The 26,070-nt window shown below is 35.5% G+C and overlaps 1 protein-coding gene across 4 annotated transcripts in view; it reads right to left on the bottom strand.

Annotated features, from left to right (window-relative positions):
• Window positions 1-26,070, bottom strand: part of svr (Carboxypeptidase D svr) — a 94,732-nt gene that overhangs the window by 39,475 nt on the left and 29,187 nt on the right. Inside the window, exon 1 of one of the 4 annotated variants that reach the window (XM_073976511.1) lies at window positions 18,680-18,815. The exons of the other annotated variants lie outside the window; for them this stretch is intronic. The gene's annotated coding sequence lies outside the window, so the exon portion shown is untranslated. Of the gene's footprint in view, window positions 1-18,679; window positions 18,816-26,070 lie in introns of those variants that run through there. 4 annotated transcript variants of the gene reach the window in all.

The raw sequence follows: 26,070 nt of genomic DNA, 5'->3' as shown, positions 1-26,070 counted from the left end.
TGCGGTTAAGGCTTCCTAATAGTTCCAAACACTTATAAAAGGGATATATCGCAATTATTTCCACAAGCAAAATCGAAATTTTGCGATGTTATTGATTTCATTAGGTTCGCTAGAAGTGTGACCTGGCCACTTCAACAAAATGCCAATAGACAAGACCGGTTCACATAGTGGGAACTTTAAATGGATAACGCAATGAAGTGGTCTAGCCACTCCACAAATAAAGAATAACTTGTGGGGATTTTAATCATTTTAAAGGCCAGAACAGAATCAATCGTCGCTTGCTTTGCTTGCTTCCCCAAATGTCAAATTATAAAGGAATGCCAGAGCCTCTTTGCAAATCCGCCTGCGTTCCCTGTAGGAGGCTCTGACATTCCTTTATAATTTGACATTTGAGGAATCAAGCAAAGCAAGCGACGATTGATTCTGTTCTGGCCTTCAAAATGTATTTATGTTTATCCTAGGGCAATATATATATTTTCTTTGAAATTTTATATTCAATAACAACAATGTTGTTTTTGTAAAATTGTTAATTGTTATAATTCATGCATCTACTTTCTATAAATATGCCTTGGCTTTGTGGTTAAGGCTTCCTAATAGTTCCAAACACTTATAAAAGGGATATTTCGCAATTATTTCCACAAACAAAAGGGAAATTTTGCGATGTTATTGATTTCATTACAATTGCTTGAAGTGTGACCTGACCACTTCAACAAAATACCAATAGACAAGACCGGTTCACATAGTGAGAACTTTTAATGAATAAAGCAATTAAGTGGTCTAGCCACTCGACAAATAAAGACGTGTTTGGTGAGATTTAATTTAAATTACGCTTATTTAAAGCTTGTTTACATTTTAAAAGAGATTAAATCAGATTTATTAAAGCACGTTTATATTAATTTATGTTGTTATTTAACATATGTTTACATTAAACATTAAAGTAATGACAATATAAGGAGTTACACTGTATAGAACACAATGTCATTAAGTGGTCTGGCCACACGACATATGTATAAAGAAGAGCTTGGATTTTAAGCATTTTAAAGGCCAGAACAGAATCAATCGTCGCTTACTTTGCTTGCTTCCCCAAATGTCAAATTATAAAGAAATGCTAGAGCCTCTTTGCAAATCCGCCTGCGTTCCCTTTAGGAGGCTCTGGCATTCCTTTATAATTTGACATTTGAGGAAGCAAGCAAAGCAAGCGACGATTGTTTCTGTTCTGGCCTTAAGGTAGTTTATAGCACTTTTACATTATCCTTATGAACTAAAGTTATTTTTATTCAACTATAGATTTATTAAAGAACGTTTACATCAAGTTATGTTCACATTAAACTAATTTTAAACAAAATTAATGTTTTCTTTGACATATAATCAATGACATGGCTAAGAAAAGTCCCATACATGATTCCCCTAACATTCCCAACTTCATTAACTCCGTAAAAAAACTTGTTTTTTTCATAATTTTCATTCATACGCTTCACTCAATTACCATGGTTAAAGTTCAGCGGACATACACCAATATTGACAGCTGCAATGTTTTGCTTCTTCTAAATTAAGATCAAGGCTGCAGCAAACAATTAGCAATATTAAATCTATAAAAACATGCAATCTTAACAATCAAAATAGTGCTGCAGAAAAACAAAAAACACGATGTATTGATGCGATTTTTTTGTTTAGTATAAACTTGTAGCTATTAGTTGCATGCCCACCAAAAAAAAACTAAAAAAAACTATTTTCATTGTCTTGTCAAGCCTTTAAAAGTCTTCAATATTCAAAGCCAACAGAGGAGAGGTCTTCTTCTCCTTCTGGTTTTATTTAAAATTATCGTCACGATTTTTTTTTCTCTTTTGTCACATATTTTTTTTCTGTTTATTAATTTTGGTTGGGAATATTGGTGGGTAAATTGGAAATTTGGCACAGTTATTTGTTTACTTCTAAGAATTAAGGAGGTTATACTATTTAGCATACCGAATGTAAAATTAGTGTTCAGGGTCTAATGACCCATTTCAAAGGGGTTTCTGTTTAAAGCAAGTAGGGATGTATAGCTCACAAACGAACTAGTACAATTGAATTGATTCGTTGAAAAGAGCGTATGAACCATGATGGATTAGGAAGGTTTTACATCAAATCATGTCAAACGTCAAATTTGCTCACAAATTCACTGCATTACTGTGAATTGCTTGTTTACATTTTGTATGTGATTTTATTCACAATAACGCATTTGGACAACTGGTATGAAGATCAGCTGTTTTTGGCGTTATACGTTATTATTCCACCATGGTATGAACTAAATGATACTGAGCACCCAACGAAAGATAAACGAAGGTATGATTAATGAACTAACGATTACCAATCTAGTTCAGCGCGTCATTCACTTAAGGTAGAAACAGAATCAACTCGTTGCTTGCTTTCCAATGTCAAATTATAAAGGAATGCCACAGCCTCTTCGCAATTCCGCCGGCGTTCCCCCATATAATTATAAAGGAATGCCACAGCCTCTTCGCAATTCCGCCGGCGTTCCCCCATATAATTTGATATTTGGAAAGCGAGCAACGAGCTGATTCTGTTTCTACCTTTAAGTCAGAATTAAGCGATGTAAATGTAAAGATTTGCATGCGAACGATGTAGCCGGCAGAACGATAGAACGAAAAAAACCGCTGATCGTCAGACAGCTAACCGGCACAGGCTGAACGATTAAACTACTGAACTAAAATGACGTCCTAGTTCACTTAAAAGAGCGACCAGCTTAATGTACTAAAAAATACAATTCTAAAAGCAAGTCATCAAGTTGTCAAATCCATGGAAAGTTGTCGAATCAATTACACTCAGTGCAAGCCAAAATGGGACAGTACTCAAACTTCTTTTGTAAACCAAATAATTTAAAAGCAAAAACAAAATTGAAAACTTTTTATATGGACTTTTATTATATATATTCTAAACTATAAAAAACAAAAACCAGAATTGAAACTCATTCATTATTCAAAAAGTTGTATTAAAAAAAAAACATAAAATAGTCAATAATTCATCCGCAAGCCAAAATGGGACAGTTTATACTTTTTCAAGTTTTAAGTGATTTTTTTTTTATAAACTAATATTCAATATGTAATCCGTTATTCATTTTCACCATTTTTAATCGTTTTGGAACAGATTCGACCAATCTTTTACAGTAGTCAGGTGGTATTTTTCCTCATTCTTCAAAAAGGACCCTTTTTAGTTCAATTCTGTTGGAAACCCGGCGTTCATTAACTTTTTTCCTCAAAAAATCCCACAAGTTCTCAATGGGATTAATGTCTGGACTCTGGGGAGGTGTTTCCATAACATGGGGAACATTGTACAGCAGCCAAGAAAGAACTTTATACGCCTTGTGCTTGGGATCGTTATCTTGGTAGAACTGCCAGCCTTCGCTAAGACCCAATTTTCCCCACTCTTTTTGGTATATTGTCCTTTAAAATGTTAAAATACATATTTTGGTCCATGATTCCATCAATAAAATGCAACATTCCTGGCCCTTCTGCCGAAAATGAGCCCCATACCATTACAAAACCACCGCCATGCTTAACCATCGGTTTTAGATTACATAAGGGAAGCTCTTCATTTTTTCTTCTCCACACTATAGGTTTGCCATCTGACCCAAAAACGTTAAATTTACATTGATCTGTAAAAATAACTTTGTTCCAGAAAGAAAAATCTTTCATTTCGTGCTCTTTTGCGAAAATGAATCGAATTACTCGGTTATGTGGGTTAATAAGAGGTATCTGCTGTGCTCTTCTTCCATTAAAACCAGCTCTGCGTAGCACATTGCGTATTGTGTTCTCACAAACTTTTTTACCTAACTCATTTTGTGATATGGAAGCAAGTTTTGATGCACTTAAAAATGGATTTGATTTTATTTTTCGTACGAGAAACCGTTCTTCGGCTTCAGTAAAAATGTTGTTATGGGTTTTTTTTGGTTTATTTTGTACAATTTTGGAGTTTCTATAGCTTTTAATGATATTGTAAACAGTTGAGTGGCTTCGATTAACCATTTTGGCAATGTCACGAACAGATTTGCCATCTTCTGCATGTTTAATAACAAGTTTTCTAACTTCTATTCCAGTTTGGGCACCTCGTCCAGATTTCGCCATTTTTGTTGTTATTACACCGCGAAATGCACACTAAGACTATGTTTACATTTACGAAATCCGCTTGATCTCAACTGTCAACTCCTTTGCGTATACGTCAAATGAAAACTCATCTGAAATCGAGTGGATTTCATTTGACGTTTGAGCAATGGAATTGACTGTTGAAATCGAGTGGATTTCGTAAATGTAAACATAGTGTAAATTGTAATTTAGGTGTTCCCCACAATTGTGTAAGTAATCACAGTGAAGTAACAGCACACGCATATACAGCGTTGTAATATTAGGGATAAGTGTTGCCCTCTGTCCCATTTTGGCTTACACGTTTATTTTTGGATGTTTTTACATTGTACCCTATACTTATTTATTATATTTAATTATATCTAAATGTTTTTGTATTTTTTTAATGTTGGCATGATAGACATTTAAAATGTATATTACATGTTAATCTAATACAAATAGTTTAGAGTTCATTTAACTTTATAAACAATTTTTCACCCTGTCCCATTTTGGCTTGCAGCAAGTGTATGTATTTTCCTAAAAATGAGTGCGTGTAAATTTCATTGAAGATTTTAATACCAGAAAAACAATGTGGTTCACATGTGTTGATAAATTTGCTTGAAGATTTTATGTGTGTTACCGTACTTTTTAATGGTAAAAGTGTAAGAGAGCGAACTGTGAAAAATGAGATACAACCCAACTTTTTAAAAAAGTCCGAGAACGGAAAAATGGAAAACACGTGAACAAAAAACTGGAAGAAAAGTTTAAGCCGGCATACCAGCCAGTTAGAATTTGTCGTTTACAAAGTTTTTCAAGAAAGCGTCATTCAGCGCCATTTTTGTTTTGAAGAGAAGCGAACTTTTTATAACTTTTTGTGTACGGAACGATTTTTAGGGCAATGTACAAATTATTTGTACATGATTTAGTAATGGTTGGCCTGTTGGGGAACTTCGTGTAATATTGGAAAATATTTTAATCAGCCAGTTTTCCAGCAGCAACATTTTTTAATATTTTAGATAGGTTCACTAGCTCTCTTAATATTTTAATAACATCTTTTAAGTGTTTTAGGCTATAAATATTAATGTAACTCAACCAGAAATATGAATGTACTTAGCGCTATAGTGATAATACTTTATGCAGCTGAGTGTGCATTGATAATAAAGGCATCGCCCAAGAGATAATGCACTCAGCAAGGGAGCAGGTTCTTATAGTGATAAGTGCATAGATTAAGAGAAGGTAGGCTAAGAATTATTTTGTAACTTAGTTCTTAAGATTCACTTTAACATTAATAAAACCAGTAAGGAAAGGATCAAAGTCGGGCAGGGCCGACTATATGATACCCTACACCACTGTGAATATGTAAAATATAAATCGGAGCTATATCCAGATCTAAACCGATTTTGATATAATTTGGCACATTTATTTCCAGACCGAATTCAGTCACACATTCCAAATATCATTGAAATCCGACTTATATAGCGTGTTTGGAGCAGCAAATACGCGAAATCGGCCGAAAATATATATGGGTGCTATATCCAAATCTGAACCGATTTCGATATAATTTGGCACATTTATTTCTAGACTGAATTCAGTCACACATTCCAAATTTCATCGAAATCAGAAATATATAGCGTGTTTGGTACAGAAAATACGTGAAATCGGCCGAAAATATATATGGGAGCTATATCCAAATCTGAACCGATTTCTATATAATTTGGCACACTTATTTCTATACCAAATTCAGTCAAACGTTCCAAATTTCATTAAAATCGGACGTATATAGCGTGATTGGTACATCGCATACGTGAAATCGGGCGAACATATATATGGGAGCTGTATCCAAATCTGAACCGATTTCGATATAATTTGGCACATTTATTTTTAGACCAAATTCAGTCACACATTCCAAATTTCATCGAAATCGGACATATATAGCGTGTGTGTTACAGAAAATACGTGAAATCGGCCGAAAATATATATGGGGGCTATACCAAAACTTGGACCGATATAGCCCATCTTCGAACTTGATCTTCCGACGGCTAAAAAAATGGTATTCCCCAATTTTGAGCGAAATCGGTCAACAAATGCGACCTGTATGTTGCGAACGGACGGACGGACGGACGGACGGACGGACGGACGGACATGCATAAATCGACTCAGAAAGTGATTCTATGTATATCCCTAGAAGGAACTATGGGTCTATCTCGCTTCCTTTTGTATGTTACATACAAATGCACTAACACATAATACCCCTTACCACATAGTGGTGTAGGGTATAATTAGAATAGAATTTACAACCCAACGAGACGGTTGTAGTTTTATTACTCAAACATGGTCCTTCGAGCCGGATTAAAAATTAAAATATATACACATGGTCCTTCGAGCCGGATTAAAAATTAAAATATATACACAGGGTCCTTCGAGAAAATTAGAACCAGTGGCCACAAAATTAAAAAGAATAAAATATTGGAAAAAAGAATACAATTAAAAAAAAAGGAAAAACGAAGCAGTTCTTCTCTAAAAAGGAAGAGAAGAATTAAGCGCGAAAAAGACCCAAAGAGGCAAGTTAAAAAAAATAAAAGACCCAAAGAGGCACGAAAGAGACCCAAAGAGGCAAGAAAAAGACCCAAGGAGGCAACATTAAAAAAATAAAAAGAACCCATAACGTCTCACTTAAATAAATCATATATATTCTATCGGAAAGAGAAAAAGGTCCCAATTAAAAAAAAAAAAAAAAACAATCATGGAAGGAGATATGCTGAATAAACTAACGGCTCGAAATAGAGAGCTAGAAGGCCGATTAAAGTTAGCCGAAGATGCGCAAATCCGCCTTAGAGAATTGGTGAAGGCTTTCCAGGCTTTATTCCAAGGAGAAATGGTCTGTCCCGTAGACAAGGGTATACAGGATAAGATGTGGGAGAAGGATTCAATGGAGATACTACATATGGCTGAAAGATATTGGATCTTTTACCGCCACAACTGTGAATGTGACGGGTGCATTGCCGTGGCCAGCCGAAAATATCAAGAGCTGGAGAGTTGGCCGCCGGCAAGTCCTCATTTTGAGGAAAATTTTGAAGACCGCTGTCATCCCGAGAATACCTCCCAGGACGAGAATGTCATTATTATAAACATGGAAAAAGAGTCACAGGCCGCTGATCTTACTGCCAAGTACAATGCTGCAAATGCCGACCGCAATGAAGTGCAAAATGAAATGGTGGTTCTACACAAACAATTAAGTGAAACTCAAAAACGTTTGAAAGATGAATCAATCATTCGTATGGATTTAGAAAGCACTATGCAGAGTCTACGTGCTGCACTTAATCTTAACGATCATATTCATTCACTGGAAATCAATGAGATACATTCTCTTCACCAAGCGGAAATCAGTGAAATTGAGGATCGTCTCGCTAGACAGTATGAGGCAAATTTACAACAAGCTCTGCAGGAGATGCGTGAGGAAATAAAAAAGGAAGTTCGAGCAAAAGATTGAGGATCTTCAAGCTGCAGCCAACCGTAACTCCAATAACGTCAAAGAATTACTTGATGCTCGTACACGTATTGATATCATGAATGGTCGAATAAGTGAATTAGAATATACAAATGCTGAATCGAATGCCCGCAATCAGGATTTGGAGCAATTACAAGAAAAAGAACGTACACGTCATAAGTCGGATATAGCCAATATGGAAGCTGAATTGCAACGGTTACGCAATGCAATGGTACAACAGCCGCCAGCTTATTCACATTCAAGGGATACGGAAGGATTATCGGATTTAGAAATTGAAGCATACTACAAACAATTGGGTGGCGAAGACTTTTTAAGCAAAATAGAATGTTTTTCAACCAGCAGTGAAAAGGATGAAATGGGAATGACTGAATGTGATCCTAAGGTAAATCCAAATTCATATATGAATATCAACAACAATTTTTCTTTTGAAGCTAGTCTGAAATGTCAAGGAGAGCACGATGTCATCTTCAATGGGAGGAGTGGCCAGATACTAACAGGAAAACATGGAAGCAATAGCATCGTTGCCGTTACATCAAAAGAAGAGGACAAGAACAAGAAAGAAGAAACCAATACAGCGAATGAAGAAGAGCGATTGATTCTGTTCTGGCCTTCATTGCTTAATTTCTTAGCTTTCTGAAGCAAAGTTATAGAGGAGAACGATGAATTACTTCCATAATTTGACGTTTGGAAAGTGAAGAATTGATTAAGTCTTGCGGTTTAGGTTTGAGTTATCGCTAATCTTGTCTCAGGAAGGGAGACGGTATATTTTACAATTTATGGTTTCTGTTTTCAATAGTGGCAAACTGGTGCACTCTTCGATTTTGAGCTGCATCTCTGCTATTCTGTTTGAAACAACAAGGAATTTTCGCTTCAACGTACAGTTTTATATTTCTCTTTCAAAAACCTGCAATTTCCTGAATATACACTGGCCACCGCAAAAATTATGCGCTCCGCTAAGTGATTACAGGAAAAAAATGCCAAAAATTGGAGAATTTTTAAAAATTTGTTTGTCATATCTCTGAAATTTAGTCAGTTACAGCAATAATATTTTCAATAGACTTATAGTTTAGGTCAGCATCCGGCAAAAAGGGGCACGCATGCCCTTGATGAGAATAACAACAGAGCAACCACCACTCAGTCTTCGTTCAGAAGTCAATGAAGAAGGCTCTATTGTCGCTTGTTTCAAAGATTTTTAATTTTAGCAATGTATTAACACACACGCTGTTTGTGGAGATAATGAGAGGGAGTCGTATCCGTGAGACCGCAAACATTGCGTTTGTATTAGTGCCGATACTTGGTTTAGGTATTAATCGTTTAAAATTAAGTAGCTTCAGGTCGATACACTGATTACATACAAAGCTATTGCCCTTGGGTGATACTTTCTGAAAATAGCTTGAAAATTGACAAATTACAAGATATTAACAAATTTTGCTTTATCTCAGGTAATTCCTTAGCTACAACAACAAAATTTGTCAGGGATATATAGGAGGGGTTATATTCTTTCAAAATCAAATCACTTCAAGACAATACCTAAAGATCTTTCAAAATTATGGTACCTAGAAAGTGGACATTGAAAATATTTGAAAAGGTGTAAATTGGAAGGCATGAATCAATTTGGCCATATCTCTGAAATTTGCTAAGCTACAACAACAAAATTTGTCTCAAATCGAAAGAGGAGACATTGTTCTTTCCAAATCAAGTCACTTTAAAACAATACCTTGACCACTTTGCAAGTTATTGCCAGCAGAATGTAAACATTGAACATTTCTAGAAAAGTGACAAATTGGGAAGTATGAACAAATTTGGCCATATCTCTGAAATTTGCTAAGCTACAGCAATAAAATTTGTCTCAAATCGAAAGAGGAGACAGTGTTCTTTCCAAATCAAGTCACTTTAAAACAATAGTTTCACCACTTTGCAAGTTATGGCCAGCGGAAAGTAAACATTGAACATTCCTAGAAAAGTGACAAATTGGGAAGTATGAATAAATTTGACCATATCTCTGAAATTTGCTAAGCTACAGCAACAAAATTTGTCTCAAATCGAAAGAGAAGACATTGTTCTTTCCAAATCAAGTCACTTTAAAACAATAGTTTCACCACTTTGCAAGTTATGGCCAGCAGAAAGTAAAAATTGAACATTTCTAGAAAAGTGACAAATTGGGAAGTATGAATAAATTTGACCATATCTCTAAAATTTGCTAAGCTACAGCAATAAAATTTGTCTCAAATCGAAAGAGGAGACATTGTTCTTTCCAAATCAAGTCACTTTAAAACAATAGCTTCACCACTTTGCAAGTTATGGCCAGCAGAAAGTATACATTGAACATTCCTAGAAAAGTGACAAATTGGGAGTGTATGAATAAATTTGGCGATAACTCTTATATTTTGAAAGCTACGACAACAGGATTTGTCATCGTTGGAAAGAAGGGATACTGTTCTTTCAAAATCAAGGCACTTCAAGGCAATAACATCTCAACTATCGAAGTAATGGTCCCTGGAAATTCAAAATAGAAATTTTATAGAAAATTGGTAAATTGGGGGACAAGAATCAATTTTGTGATATCTCTAGTATTTCCTAAGCTACATGAACAAAAATTCTCATTTATCTCGAGAAGAGATGTTGGTCTTTTCAAATCAAGTCACTTTACAACAATACCGTCTAAACTTTTAAAGTTATGATTTGCAGAATTCTAACATTAAAATTGCTAGATAAATTTAAAATTTGAAGATTATGGATAAATTTGGCGATATCTCTGGTATTTTCTAAGTTATATATATGAACATTTGTCATCGATCTAAAGAGGAGACATTGTGCTTTCAGAATCATATTACTTCGAGGCAATGTATTCACAACTTTCAAAGTTATGGACCCTAGAAAATGAAAATAGATAAAATTTAGAAAAGTTACATCTTGGGAGATATGCATAAATTTGGCGTTAACTGTGATATTTGTCAAGCTATGTGAACAAAATTTGGCTTCAATCGATAGAAGGGAAATTGTGCTATTAAAATCATGCAACACAAAGACAATAACTTTTTAACTTTCAAAATTGTGGTCTCCAGATCGAAAACATTGAATTGTTTTAGAAAAGTTTCAAATTGGGAAACATAGACCATTTTTCCGATATTTCCAAAGTGATGGCCGCGACTTTGAATGGGTATCACATCAATTAAGAAGCTTATTTTCAATATAACAATGAAATTTCACAAGCCCGCCTATTTTTCAGTGTAATCCTCTACCGATAGCGACCTTGCTAAACAAATTTATGATGGGAAATAAATCATAAATCCAACAACCTGCTTTTACATTTCAAAAAAGCCTAACAACAAGCATGCCACTGGAGTTTAAAAGGGATTAAAAAGTAAATACATTGTAAAGGCAGTTCCCAGCAAAGAAATAAACATAAATGAAATCGCGAATTAAAACTTAAAACCATAGTTTAAACAAACTAAGCTTTCATACTGTAGTTAAATGAATTTGAATAAATAATCTTCCAAATATAATAAAAAAATAAATGAATAAGCATCAATGAAATCGCGTATTAAAACTTAAATCCATGGCAAAACAATATAAGCTATTCACACAGTAGCTAAACTAATTTGAATAACTGATGTTCAAAATTTGAATTTTATGCCTCTTATTAAAACGAAATCATCATCAATTTTGCTTTGCTGAATGATTTGTTATGGTATGTTTAGAAACGACTTAATTGTGTCAACATACCACAATACTATTATGCATTCCACTTATTTTTATGCTTTTTCTTGTTAATTTTTATTTCAAAAATAAGAAAAACACATTGCTTAACAAAAACAAACAACACCTACACACATTGCTCGCATGGTTTATTGTTAATTTATGCATAATTACAAATTATTTTAAAGGTGTAAACGGGGTTTTAATCAGCATCAAAAGGGGGATTCACATGTCATTTGTAGATAGAATAATACAGTTCACACAGTGAAATATTTGTTCCGAAAAGTAAATAGATGGTCAGAAATGGTGTACTTTAATAGGACGAATGAGGTTACCTGATTTTCAACAAAACCTATGGATCAACAAATGTGAATTTATTAAAGACATTTTGTAGTGAACATTTCGATCGACAAATGTGGATTTATTGAAGAAATTTTCTAGAGGACATTCCCGAGGGCCTGTATTATAGTCCATAAAAATTTATGCTTTCTTTTCTCTCCAGAGTTGTCATCGTCGGACGCCACGGTATTGAAGCAAGGGAATGGTAATATATATCTAGCATCAATTTACCTGTCGTGCGACTCGCCGACATTACCACCTTCGTCGGAGCTGCAGCAACTGGTGAGGAAAATCAAGCAAACAGGTAACGAAGTTCTAGTAGGTAGCGATGCTAACTCTCACCATATTTCGTGGGGTAGTACTAACAAGAGGGGTCAAGCCCTTCTAGATTATTTGAATACTAACGACCTAATGACTCTTAACGTAGAAAATGAACCTACATTTGTTAACAGAATTAGGGAGGAAGTACTAGATATAACAATATGTTCAGAAAACCTAATAAACGAGGTACATGACTGGAGGGTCTCAGATGACCACTCCTTCTCTGACCACAGGTATATTAGGTTCAAAATATCAAGGCCACCGCCAAACCCCATAACATTCCGTAACAAATGCAAAACAAACTGGACCAAGTTCGGAATTAAATTAAGGTACAGACTAGGGCAAGGAGAAGATGAGGAATGCCTAAGTAAAGAGGACATTGACAGTAAAGTCAACAAATTAGCCGAAGCCCTGGTAAAGTCTTTCGAGGATAGTTGTCCCCTACGAGAAAGGAAGTCTGCCTACGAAAAACCCTGGATGACAGGGGAAATTCGTAACAAAGGCAAAGAGGTCCCTAAACTTTACAATAGGGCAAAAGGAAAAAAAATAGCTGTATTCTGGGACAACTACAAATCAAAACTAAAAGAATACAAAAAACTGACAAGGAACGCCAAACGCAACTCCTGGAAACTTTTCTGCGAACAGGTAGATAGCGTAAACGACGTATCAAAAATTAAAAAGTTTCTATCCAAAACCCATACACAAGCCGAGCTAAGGGTTGATGAAATGGAAAGGAAGATGGAAACAAGCGAGGAAACCTTAGGCCTTCTGATGAGAACACACTTCCCTTCAAGCACTCCGGCCCAAACAGTGCTTTTGACGGAAAATGTCCACACATCAGAAGAAGTACCAAAAATAGACAACTCTATGGTTAAGCAAGCCATAATGAGCTTCTCACCAAACAAAGCAGCAGGACCTGACCAGATCTTCCCGGCCTTACTTCAAAGGGAAGTGGACTACATTTCGTCAAAGCTGGTCAGAATTTTTAACGCGTGCTTAAAATTTGCATATACTCCCATAGCCTGGCAGGAGGCACGGGTGTCTTTATACCCAAACCAGGTAAGGCAAGTTACGCAGTACCAAAATCTTATCGCCCGATAAGTTTAACATCTTTTTAACTCAAGACAATGGAACAGATAGTCGATACCATGATCAAGAGCAAAATCCCCAACGACATGTTGAAATATAAACAACATGCATACGTGAAAGGTAGATCAGTGGAAACCGCATTACATGAGGTAGTACACCACATAGAGAGGACCTTCGAAATGAATATGTACACACTCGCAGTTTGCATCGACATAAAAGGTGCTTTCAACAACGTCAGCACGGAAACGTTGATCCACTCCTTAGACGAATTTCGTGTAGACAGAACGCTGAGGAACTGGATAGACGACATGCTAAGGGACAGATAGATAAGCTGCGCGCTACATGACGTAACAAGAAAAGACAAAGTAGGGCAGGGAACCCCACAGGGGGGGATTTTATTGCCGCTTCTGTGGGTCACTACCATAAATAGTCTACTAAGGTCCTTAACCAAGGAAGGATTTGAACCAGTCTGTTATGCAGACGACGTTATAATACTTCTAAGGGGAAAGAATCCAAATCAACTTTGCAGGAGAGCCGAAGAGGCTCTAAGTATAGCTTACAACTGGGCTAGACCAAGAGGTCTTAATGTTAACCCGGAAGTTATGTCTTTTCACTAGGAAAACGAAATTGGGTTCCGTCGAGGAACCAGTTTTTCTGAATAAGACGTTAACTATATCTCCAACAGTTAAATATCTGGGGGTAATTCTAGATAGGAAACTCAAATGGAAAGACCATATTCAAGAAAGGTCAACTTGTAGAAGGGCTATAGGCTCAAAATGGGGTTTTAATCCTAGAATGATACACTGACTATGCAGAAGCGTAATAAGACCGATTCACACCGATGGACAAAAAATACAATGTGGAAACATTGCAAAGAGTCCAAAGAATGTGCTGCCTAGGCATTAGTGGGGCGATGAAGACTACACCAACTAGGGCTTTAGAGACATTCTTTTTGTCCACCCGATAGAAATACAGGTAAGGTATGAAGCAGCCATCGCGGCTATAAGACTGAAAGCGATGAGCGAGTGGATCGAAAGAGACCACCAAACATACCACCAATGCATATTACGGTTCACAACGGGTGAATCTATAAATCAAATAGTATCGGACTGGATACCAGAATCAAGTGAAGTAGCTCTGTGTGAAGTTCTAATACCGGACAGAGATATGTGGATCGATGGAACCCTTGCACAGATTCCCGCTGGAAGCTGCGGGTTTACGGACGGGGCTGTGTTAGGGGGGAGAACGGGACTGGGTCTTTATATCGTAGACACGGAAACGAGGATCTCCCTTCGACTGCTGGATCATAACATGATCCTCCAGGCCGAAATCCGAGCGATCACAGAATGTCTGAACTGGTTTAAAACAAATACAAGGCCGCTCACTGTTAACATCCTTACGGATAGTAAAGCAGCAATTCGAGCTATAGCAAACAAGGCAACAATATCGAAAACTGTCTTAGAGTGTAAAAATTCAATTAACGACTATTCCCATTATGGCTCGGTAAACATTATATGGGTACCAGGACACATAGGGATTACGGGAAACGAAGTAGCAAACTCCTTAGCAAAACATGCTTGGGAGCTACCTACAGTAAGTCTAGACAATGCCAAACTTTTAAAGGCGGCGCGTATAGAACTAAAAGCTTGGGCAAAGAATGCTCATGTATCCCTATGGAATAACCAGGAAAAGGGAAAAACTACAAAAATCCTATGGGGAAACCCAGAACAGGACAAAACAAGTGACCTCCTAGTGATGAGTTAAAAGGATATCAGTAGACTGATTGGTGTCCTCACATGGCATCTAGGACTACAAGCGCATCTGCACAGGATAGGCTGCCACTGCCAGGCTTTCACAAACTTGAGAACTCAACGAATGGGAAACGATGTAATTACAGGACTCGACCATATGTAGGACATCGGGTTCAAAAACTTGAGGGACTACGTCAATGGGACGGAACTCCTAAACTAACAACAATAACTTCCAGGACACATAAAATTAGAGCGCACAACAGGCCTCTTCTGGCTTAAGTGTATGCCCTTTCTTTTTAAGGGCATGTGGTGATCTTGAATCAACTCTCTTCTCAACCTAACCTAACCTTCTAGAGGACATTTATATCAACAAACGTGGAGTTGTAAAAGAAATTATCTAGAGGACATTTAGATCAACAAAAGTGGATTTATCAAAGTAATTTTCTAGAGGAATCATAGAAAAAAAAACGTGGATTTAGTAAAGATATATTCTAGAGGACATTTAGATTAAGAATCGTGGATTAATTAAAGAAATTTTCTAGAGGACAATTACATCAAAAAACGTGGATTTATTAATGGAATTTTCTAGAGGACATTCAGGTCATCAAAAGTGGATTTATTAATGGAATTTTCTAGAGGACATTTAGATCAACAAACGTGGATTTATTAATGGAATTTTCTAGAGGACATTCAGGTCATCAAACGTGGATTTATTAATGGAATTTTCTAGAGGACATTCAGGTCATCAAACGTGGATTTATTAATGGAATTTTCTAGAGGACATACTGGTCATCAAACGTGGATTCATTAATGGAATTTTCTAGAGGACATTCAGGTCATCAAACGTGGATTTATTAATGGAATTTTCTAGAGGACATTTAGATCAACAAACGTGAATTTATTAATGGAATTTTCTAGAGGACATACTGGTCATCAAACGTGGATTTATTAATGGAATTTTCTAGAGGACATTCAGGTCATCAAACGTGGATTTATTAATGAAATTTTCTAGAGAACGTTCAGGTCAACAAACGTGGATTTATTAATGGAATTTTCTAGAGGACATTCAGGTCATCAAACGTGGATTTATTAATGGAATTTTCTAGAGGACATTTAGATCAACAAACGTGAATTTATTAATGGAATTTTCTAGAGGACATACTGGTCATCAAACGTGGATTTATTAATGGAATTTTCTAGAGGACATTCAGGTCATCAAACGTGGATTTATTAATGGAATTTTCTAGAGGACGTTCAGGTCAACAAACGTGGATTTATTAATGGAATTTTCTAGAGGACATTCACGTCATCAAACGTGAATTTATTAATGGAATTTTCTAGAGGACATTTAGATCAACAAACGTGAATTTATTAATGGAATTTTCTAGAGGACATTCAGGTCATCAAACGTGGATTTATTAATGGAATTTTCTAGAGGACGTTCAGGTCAACAAACGTGGATTTATTAATGGAATTTTCTAGAGGACATTCACGTCATCAAACGTGAATTTATTAATGGAATTTTCTAGAGGACATTTAGATCAACAATCGTGAATTTATTAATGGAATTTTCTAGAGGACATTGTAATGTTGTACGAACGAGTGTGGTTTAAAAGAAATAAAAAAATCACCAGATGGCAATGGCAAACGCAGAAAACATGATTTTATATCGGCTGGCTCAGTCGGCCGCACTCGTAGACACTTACAAAAAAATATTATGTTATACCACTCAGTAAAATTATTTTGGTTGTTGTTGAAGCGCTAAGTAGTCGTTGTTGTTGTAGTGGATACCCCAAGGTGTTGTTGGGTATCCCTTATGCCCTCCCATGGGTTCCATAAGAACCCCCATATGGACCTCCAATAACTGAAGACCCCCAAAATTCATCTGGCTTACTCAACCTTTACCTTACCTTAACTGACCTTTTTCTTAAAACATCATAATGTCCAATATAATTCGAGTTTCATTCCATTATTTTATTCATCGTCATGGATGACAAAAAAACTTATTATAATTTACTTAGGATAACCTTAGGTTTAGTTATGACTAATATTAAAATTCATAAAGTTCAACAGATATCGTAATTGTATATAGAATTCAATTTAAAGTGCATACTATCATCAACAGATGACTCAATGTCACTCCCATACAGGGTACCACTGTGCACCAAATGTAATTTAGACTCACTAATTTCCTAGCCTAATGAGCTCACTGGGTGGAATCGAAATAAATTTATATGTTGGTTTCCTTTTAATCATGGATTAAAAGTATAGGTTGATGGGACTGACATTTTACATAAATCTCATAATATCAAGATAATTGCAAAATTTAATTCATTTCATTTGTATAGAATCATTTGATTTAAATGCTAAATTTAATAATAGAAGTTTTTGTATATGTTGACTTTATTGTCAACCGAAAACATATATAAAGTTCAATAGGTTAATTGCAGAATAATATTAAAATTTCTTACAGCACCCCGTGCTAATATCTACATACCAACTGCAGGGTAACTTTCATCAAGAATGCTTTATAAGAATAGAGATGTGGATCACTAACAAACATTTCACAATTCAATCTAAAATCTGTGTCCGAAACGAATTTAGATTCTGCTCTCTATGATTCCTACGTTCCTCGTATTTTCAAAAGCACTAATAATAATTTAGAAACTATTGTATCAACACAAACATTGCTAACCCGAATGTAGCCAATCCGGTTACCGGAAAAAAGGTTAAAATTTTGCTTCACAATGTAAAAGCACCTTAGTTCCTTTCCCTAATGGGAAAAGGCTAAAATTTATACCAAATAAAATCCAACAATAGTTTATAAATTACCATTACTGCCACGGTAATATTTATCTATTCTTTAAACAGAATAAAAGAAAACCTTTAAAATTCTTCTCAGCGTCAACAATAATGTATAATTACTACCAAAAGGGGTGAATAATAAATTAATAAATGGTTAACAATAGCAATGAGGGGATACGACAATAATCGACAGTAGGATCATATGAGATAATTATTTACAAATTGTCGTCGACATCATTAAATTCCTCGTTACTACAAAAATTTTCACTTTCTCAGAGAGAAATTTTAGTAATAATTATAAAAAAAATTATTGTCGCTGATCAAATTTCACTGAACTATTAAAACACAAAAAAAAAAAACGCAGAAATTATTCATTGTATGCTTATTAGTATTAAACAATCATTTCCAAAAAAAAACAACTGCGTCATTTAAAGGCATATTAATAATTCTGGAAGTTAACAACACGATTGTAAAGCGGGGTTGAAATAAATTGTAAAGAGGAATTAGAAAACATAAAGAGAAAGAATGCAAAAGGAATGGCAAAATATTTGTTAGTTTTCTCTTCTCTCTTCCTACGCTCTTCTCGCGCCAAAACTTCTTTTCAATACTCAAAAATGTGCAAAGTGCACATGTTCAAAAAAAAATACCGTTACCGAACCGTTTGTATGTGTATTAGTATGCACGAGGTAGCTTACCGTTACTTTGTCCAACTTCTAGAACATATGGCTACTTTTAAGTACATACAATAATATCACATAACTTATGCACTAAAATTATTTTAAACTGCACTCATACTTTTTGAAATGTTTAACAATTTGCTCGGCTGACCGTCGAGAATGATGAAAAAACTGGTTCCCCCACCTCCTAATCTATGATTGGAAAGTGGTGGAGACCGACACTATGTATTGTGTGGCGCACTATAAGTTCGCTATTTGACGCTAAGAGTTTCTGGGCACTAAGATTTCTGGGATTCTTAACTGCGATCTGACTGGTTAGTATATTCTGCGACAAAGTTGCTTACACGGCCTGACTGGTTACTTCACCGTACTTACTGCGCTTAATTCTCCGGATGACTTGCGTATTATTTTGTTTCAGCCTTTTACAGAAAAAATGTTTTGTTATCCGGATGTAATAGTTGCAGGTAAGTGTTGGGGAAACCTCTTGTCTGGTATGGTGTTTAGGTTTGGAAGCCGGACGACTGTACCAAAGATGTTGTAGGTAAAATCATTTCAGACTCTAGGAACGGTCTTGCAAAAATGTACTGGGCACACCATGTTTAATGTTGGCAGCGTCTGTTGCACAACTTGCACCCTTAATTTTCTTTGCCTTTACTTTGATTGTATTTGTTCCAATTGGATTCCTTTGCAGTTTTACTGCCAAACACTTGTTGCGGAAAAATGAAATGATGCACAAGTATTTTACCCGTATGTTTGTGGCTGGCGGTATACCCTCGCCATTCAACCCAAGGGCATGTGCAAAGTTTTTGCAGATTGCAAAAAACTGAAAAAAAATCATTGTTAATTAGGCGAGTATTCAATTAGCAATTTTCGCTAAGGTTAACTCACCGTTTATTCAACAATACTTGGCAAATACTTGTGTCGTTTTCCCAATTGGAGACAAATGGTAATTCCGTGAAGTAAAAGTGGTTGGGGGCACGCTTTAAATCGGCTGTACCAATTTTCTTTGCTTTAAACTTTACTTATTTGCACGAGTGGTTGGCAGAGATGTTAATATGCCGGCAAAATTGATGAAATGAATAATTTCATTATGGCGTCGTTTTTAATGACAAGAGAAAAAGAAAGGATTGATGACAGCCGTGCGGCGTTGCCACCTTCCGACATTAATTTTGCAAAAATCAGCTGATGTAAATGCAGAGTTGACTCGGGTGACTCTTCATGAGTGGCGCAACCATGAAAAAGTTTCATTGGCTGGCAAAAAATTTCAATCGGATGACATAACAACATTCAGGTCATCAAACGTGGATTTATTAATGGAATTTTCTAGAGGACATTTAGATCAATAAACGTGAATTTATTAATGGAATTTTCTGGAGGACATTCACGTCATCAAACGTGGATTTATTAAAGAAATATTTTAGAGGACTTTCAGATGAATATATGGCAGGAAAATATTATCACAGCTCGTGTACATTATTGCAATTCCATAACTAGCTCTTACATTGTCCTGTATCTTCTTTTAGGTTCTTAGTTCTGTCAATGTTTTGTTGTATCCTTAAGCTAGCAATCAATATTCTCATGTTCTCCTTAATTTCTTTATCTAATATTTTGACTTTGTCAAAAACAAGTCCATGGCGGCATTTGATCTGGTGTTGGAATGCCAATATAAAAAGTCTCTATAGCAGACGTAGCAAAATGGAGCTATGAATCCAATATCATCTATTTACTTGCAAATAAACCCCAAATGTCAATATGTCAATCTTTAAAGATGCCTTTGTTTTGTTGACAACTAACTGAAAACAATAACGAGATTAAAACTCAGGTACAATTATTACATTACAACACAGATAGGAATATAATTTGTTTTAAATTATTTTAATGTCAATTTGAAAAGCTGCGCTGTTTGGCTTGACACCGAGAAACCCCAGTCGCAAAGTAACGCATGACTGTCTGTATCGCCACTTGGTTAATGGAAGCTTTAATGAATACATGTTAGCTATTTGTTTTCAAAGCAAAAGCGTTTTTCTAATGCAAATTCTATATCAGTTTTTTTTTTCGTTTAGCGACAGAATGGATGAGATATAGCGCCACGTATTTTTCCAAACAGCAGTCACTCTCTGGGTTAAATTTGTTTGGCTATACTTTTTTAAATAAATATTGTTTAACGATTAGCTTTGGCAGTGAAATATTGGCGCTTTTCATTATTTGAAACTTTGAGTAAAACTGGTTGGAGTTTTTTTTTTTTTTTGGTTCTGAAAGCAATGACCTTTGTAATGTCTGGCCAATGTTGTGTGAAGAAAAAAAGTGTAACCTCAACAGTGTCAAAACAAATCTCTTTAATATATTTTTTTTGTTTTACACTTCCTGTATTGAATGTATGTATATTTTGTTTTTTTTTTTTTTAATTCTTCATTTTGTTTTCATTTCATTATGATCCAGTCACCTAATAACATGTATCGGGTAATACTGACAGTTCATTGATCTATATATGGAATTTCAAATATGGAATTTCAAAGCTTCGCCTTTGTTGTGTGTGTGTGACAAATCAATAATCAATGTCAAACATAATTGCCATAGCCGCCGTGTATGCCATTTTTAAGCAAAATAGTGGCTACCAGCCACTAGCCATACATACAAATCGGATCCATCATACATTTTAAAGGAGGTATTCCATTTGGTATTGTTTTCAAACAATTTCCAGTTAAATCACGTTCCAAGCTTTAAATGTTTTCCTCTATTTTGAGTAGAGTTAGTAATCAAAAAAAAAGAAACAAAAACCCAAACTTCCAAGCAAAAAAAAAAAAACTTAAATAATTTCGCCATGCTACGCTTTTGGCGTTATAATTGATTTAGCCCGGCCGCGCACATTGTTTGAAGCTTAGAGTCGGTGTATTTAGTATTTATTTAATGCTTTGGAATTATTTAACGTTTTTAACTTGAAATGTTTTAACACATCTCTAAGTGAGTTATATATTCCGAGAGTGCAAAAAACCAAAAACGAAAGTCACATTATCTGGGTTTTAATTTTTTTTTTTTTTTTGAACAGTAATTCAATGATTTGCCCATAAAAAATCTAAATCGCAAATGAAATTCAACGAATTTATGGCCTATACTTAACGATTTATGCATTCTAGCCAAGTGTTCAGGAAGATATAAGAAAGACGAGGTCTTTTATTGATTCTGAAATACTTTTGAATACTCTTTTCACTTAAGAGCTACTTATGATAATCTAACTTAGCCCAATCCTGTCCAATACCAATAATAATCAGACAATTTAGTTGTGAATAGAGAACATCGCAAGGTTTTGTGCTTAGATTCAAGTGAATTTGAATCAAAATCTGTGGGGGGTCAAGCTAACCTGGTGTTAAAGAAGAGACTTTGAGACTTTGGTCTACTATGCTGTAAGGCACTGAAGTTTCCTGAATACTTTGTCACTTAAGAACTACCTGTTATCATCAGTACATAGTACATTACAGCATTATATAAAATTTAAACTAATTAATCATAAAAGAGATTTAACACGACATAAAAACTAGTATCACAGCTCGATTACATTATTGCGATTCCATAACTTGCGCTTATATTGTCCTATATCCTTTTTCTGGTTCAGAGTTCTGTCAATGTTTTGTTGTATTCTTAAGCTTTCTATCAATATTTTCCTTTTTTGGCCTTTTATCTAATATTTTGACTTTATAAAAACTATAATCACAGCTCGATTACATTATTGCAATTCCATAACTCCAGTATATGTTTTCAGGTTGATAGCTCTGTCAACGTTTTGTTGTATTTTCAACTTTTCTATCAATATTTTTATCTCTCCTTTATTTCTTTATCTAATATTTTGACTTTGTCAAAGCTAGTGCTCCAGCGCGATTACATTATTGCCCTTCCGCTTATATTGTCCAGAGTCTTCTTCCAGTTTCATAATTCGGTCTATGTTTGTTGTATCCAGAAGCTTTCATTTGTTTCGATAACATAAAGGAAAAAATGTTATCGTAGTAAAAAAATAGTAGCTTCTTGCAGGTTCTGGACCAGAGAAAATATTATTTTATTTCTTTATCTAATATTTTGACTTTTGCAAAGCTATTATCACAGCTCGATAACGTTATTGCAATTCCATTAATTGCGTTTATATTGTCCTAAATATTCTCTCAGGTTCTCTCATGTTCAATGTTTTGTTGTATCCTTAAGCTTTCAATCAATATTCTCATTTTCCCGTTTATTACTTCATCTAATATTTTGACTTTCAAACCCAGGCTGGGGCTCAATTCTGTTTCTATGAAAATGTGAAATGAAAACTTTTATAAAGGAGAAAACTGTCAAATGAAAAAAATTATAAAGGAAATATTTTTCATTTCAAATTTTCATAGAACAATAATGTAGCCCCTGTATAATTTTGGACTGGTGATCATGAAATGAATACTACAGGTGTGGACCCCACATGACCAGGATTATGGCATAACTCTTTTGTTTGGTATCTGAACATTCTTAAAGGTTTTATCAGTCAAAATTCGAAGATGGAGACAGGAAAAGCCCCGATTCAATGGATGCAAAAACACTAGCAAGGCAGGATTTATGTCCAACTTATTTAGTGAAAGAAACGGAAACGTCGAGAAAATGGGAATTGATGGCAAAATCTAAATCATACGTCTTAATTTAATGGAAATATCATTCTCATAGACATAACGATCACAAATTTGACTTCGTAATGCAGTATTCCATCATTAATGTTTCATAGAAAGTGAATCTAACCTAATATTGACCTCTGTGCACCACCAGATGCCACCAGACCGATAGACGATTCGAAACCATTTACGGAGTAGACGATTCAAAACCATTTACGGGGAGATGCTGTTTTTGTTACGAAAGGTTTAAATAACGGGTGTTTTTTTACAGGTTTTTTTTTTGAATAGAGATAAAACTGGCAGTTTGTGGTCAAATCTGGCCACTCTAATGTCATTTATGTTCAGTTTGGTTTGCCATTTCATCATGAACAGGTTGACAAAAGAACAACGCTTGTAAATCGTGCAAATTTATTTCGAAAATAATGGTTCAGTTCGCGAAGTTTACCGCAAGCTCCGTCCATTTTATGGTCTACATAATCGTCCATCGGAGCAATTAATTCGGTTAACCATGGATCGTTTTCGCACTACGTTTACTCTATATGATAATACCCATCCGCAGAGACGTCGAACAGTGCGCACCGATGAAACAATTGCCGCTGTAGAGCAAAGTGTTGAAGAGGACCCGAATGAATCGATTCGCCACCGTGCACAGCAATTGGAGCTTTGTCCATCAACTTTATGGAAGATTTTGCGCAAAGATCTTGGCTTGCGACGTTACAAGATCCAGCTTGTGCAAGAATTAAAGCCGCGAGACCATGCAATGCGTCGTGATTTTGGTGTATGTGCCGAAAATGAGATTGATCTCGATGCTGATTTTCATCGCAAAATTTTGTTCAGTGATGAGGCTCATTTTTGGTTGAATGGCTACGTCAATAAGCAAAATTGCCGCATTTGGAGTGAAGAGAATCCACAAAAGACCCTTGAGACACCATTACATCCACAAAAACTGACTATTTGGTGTGCTCTATGGGCTGGTGGAGTCATTGGGCCATACTTCTTCCGAAATAATGCTGGAGAGGCAGTTACCGTTAATGGAGACCGGTGTAGAGCCATGATAACCGACTATTTTGTTCCCGAATTGGATGGCATGAATGTGGATGAGTTGTGGTTCCAACAAGACGGCGCTACATGTCACACAGCGCACGTCACAATCGATTTATTGAAGGAAACATTCGATGAGCGCATAATTTCGCGGAATAGACCTGTCAATTGGCCACCAAGATCGTGTGATTTGACACCATTGGATTATTTTCTTTGGGGATATATGAAGTCGCTCGTCTACGCCAACAAACCAGAAACGTTAGGGGAATTGAAAGCCAACATTCGTGTCGTTATTGCCGACATACGGCACCATATGCTCGAAAAAGTGGTTGAAAATTGGACCTCTAGAATTGGCTTTATTCGAGCCAGCCGCGGCGGTCACATGCCCGAAATCATATTTAAACATTAATGGCATAAAATTATCCTTCCAATAAAGCCAAAATCATGGACATTAAAACGATTTTCTTGTGTTTTATTTCAATTCGAAGTTCTATACCACTAAAAAAAAATATCCGATATATTAATCGGCGCGCAGTTTCAAAATGTTTACAATTGTCACGAAGCTTTTCAAGTAATGCACACTGATTGACAGATTAAAGCCCAAGTTGTGATATGGTTTTCCGAAAAGCGAACTGAAAGGAGCTAAAAAGTATGATTCGATGATGTAATGTTCAAGACTTTAACCCTTCATAACATATTCAAGAATTTTCGATAAAGATTATACTATGAAAATCGGCCTATAGTTCCTAATGGAGTTGTGGGCCCCTTTGAATCGGAATATTCTTTACAGTTTTTTTTGTATTGTTTGCAGAGTTGATAGGAGTTCCTCAACTACGTTTTCAGTTTCACTCAAAAGTGAAGATTCATTCAGACTTTCTTCGTCTGCTTCCACACATTGAATGCCAGATGCTTTATCCTGGCAATTGCCTTACCTTTCCGGTTCCGGGATATATATTTATATTTGGTTTTTGGTACCTACTTCAGAAGCACGTACCTTCTTTTTGTTTGTAGCCAATTCTCGCTTTATAATCGGCTTTTTGTCGGAAAATTTTGAGTTATAAAGCGTTTCTTCAGACATGAATTTTTTCACTGCGCTTTATATGTTACAGACCTCATTTCTTCATCTTTTTGAGCTGCTAGCTGAGTTAATGGCAGTTACTCAACTACGTCTTCGGTTTCACTCAAATCTGAAGATACATTCAGACTTTCTTGGTCTTGTTCCAAGCTTTGAAAGCCAGATGCTTTATTTTTCTAATGAGGACTTCTACATTGTACAATCCACAAATTCTGACAATTGCTTTATCTTTCCCGGATATGTAAATTTGGTTGTAAGGACCACCTCCAGTAAGGCAGGAAATATGTTTTCATAGCCCAATTTTCTATGGGAAATATTGGTTTTGGTTTTCTATTTAGCAAAGTCCCTTATTTTCCTCATGTCAATTTGTAAATTCATGTAAAATCTTTACATTGTTATTTTTTGACAAGATATGTTTTCTTTTCAGCCTTACCTTATTCATTTCTAGTTACGACACGTTTAAATATGATGTCTTCATTCTATGCTCTAATACAGTTGAACCTCGATTATCCGTGAATCGATTATCCGGGAACCTCCATTATCCGTGATAGAAATGAAATGTTGGACTTTTTCCATTTCTTCTATTTTTCGTTATAAACTTCATTATCCGGGAGTAAAAACACACTTTCCAATTAATTTGATTAAGAAAACAATAGACAAACAAACGAAAACTGGAAATTCTCCCATATTACACAATTTGTGTATTTATGGTATCGCAAAAACCATGGGACAAAGTCAATTCAGATGAATCAGATAGTGATGATGTTATGTATCCTTCTAAAATTTGGTGGATTACCGCAACAAATTTAATAAAAATGGCAGATTTTCATATTATTGTACAATATTATGCCATTTTTACTTAAAAATATGTTCAAAAACTGCATAAAAGAATTGCCTCCATTATCCGGGAAAATCGATTATCCGTAATGCCTCCGGTCCCGACCATCACGGATAATCGAGGTCCGACTGTATTATCAATTGCCAGAACACTTTAACATAATATTTACATTAACCCCTATATGTCA

The sequence above is a fragment of the Musca autumnalis genome, unplaced genomic scaffold (assembly GCF_047663935.1).
Source record: "Musca autumnalis isolate F117 unplaced genomic scaffold, ASM4766393v1 scaffold_3, whole genome shotgun sequence".
In the NCBI taxonomy this organism is placed as follows: domain Eukaryota; kingdom Metazoa; phylum Arthropoda; class Insecta; order Diptera; family Muscidae; genus Musca; species Musca autumnalis.
The sequence above is the reverse complement of the archived record's forward strand: the minus strand, read 5'-3'. Positions and strand labels throughout refer to the sequence as shown.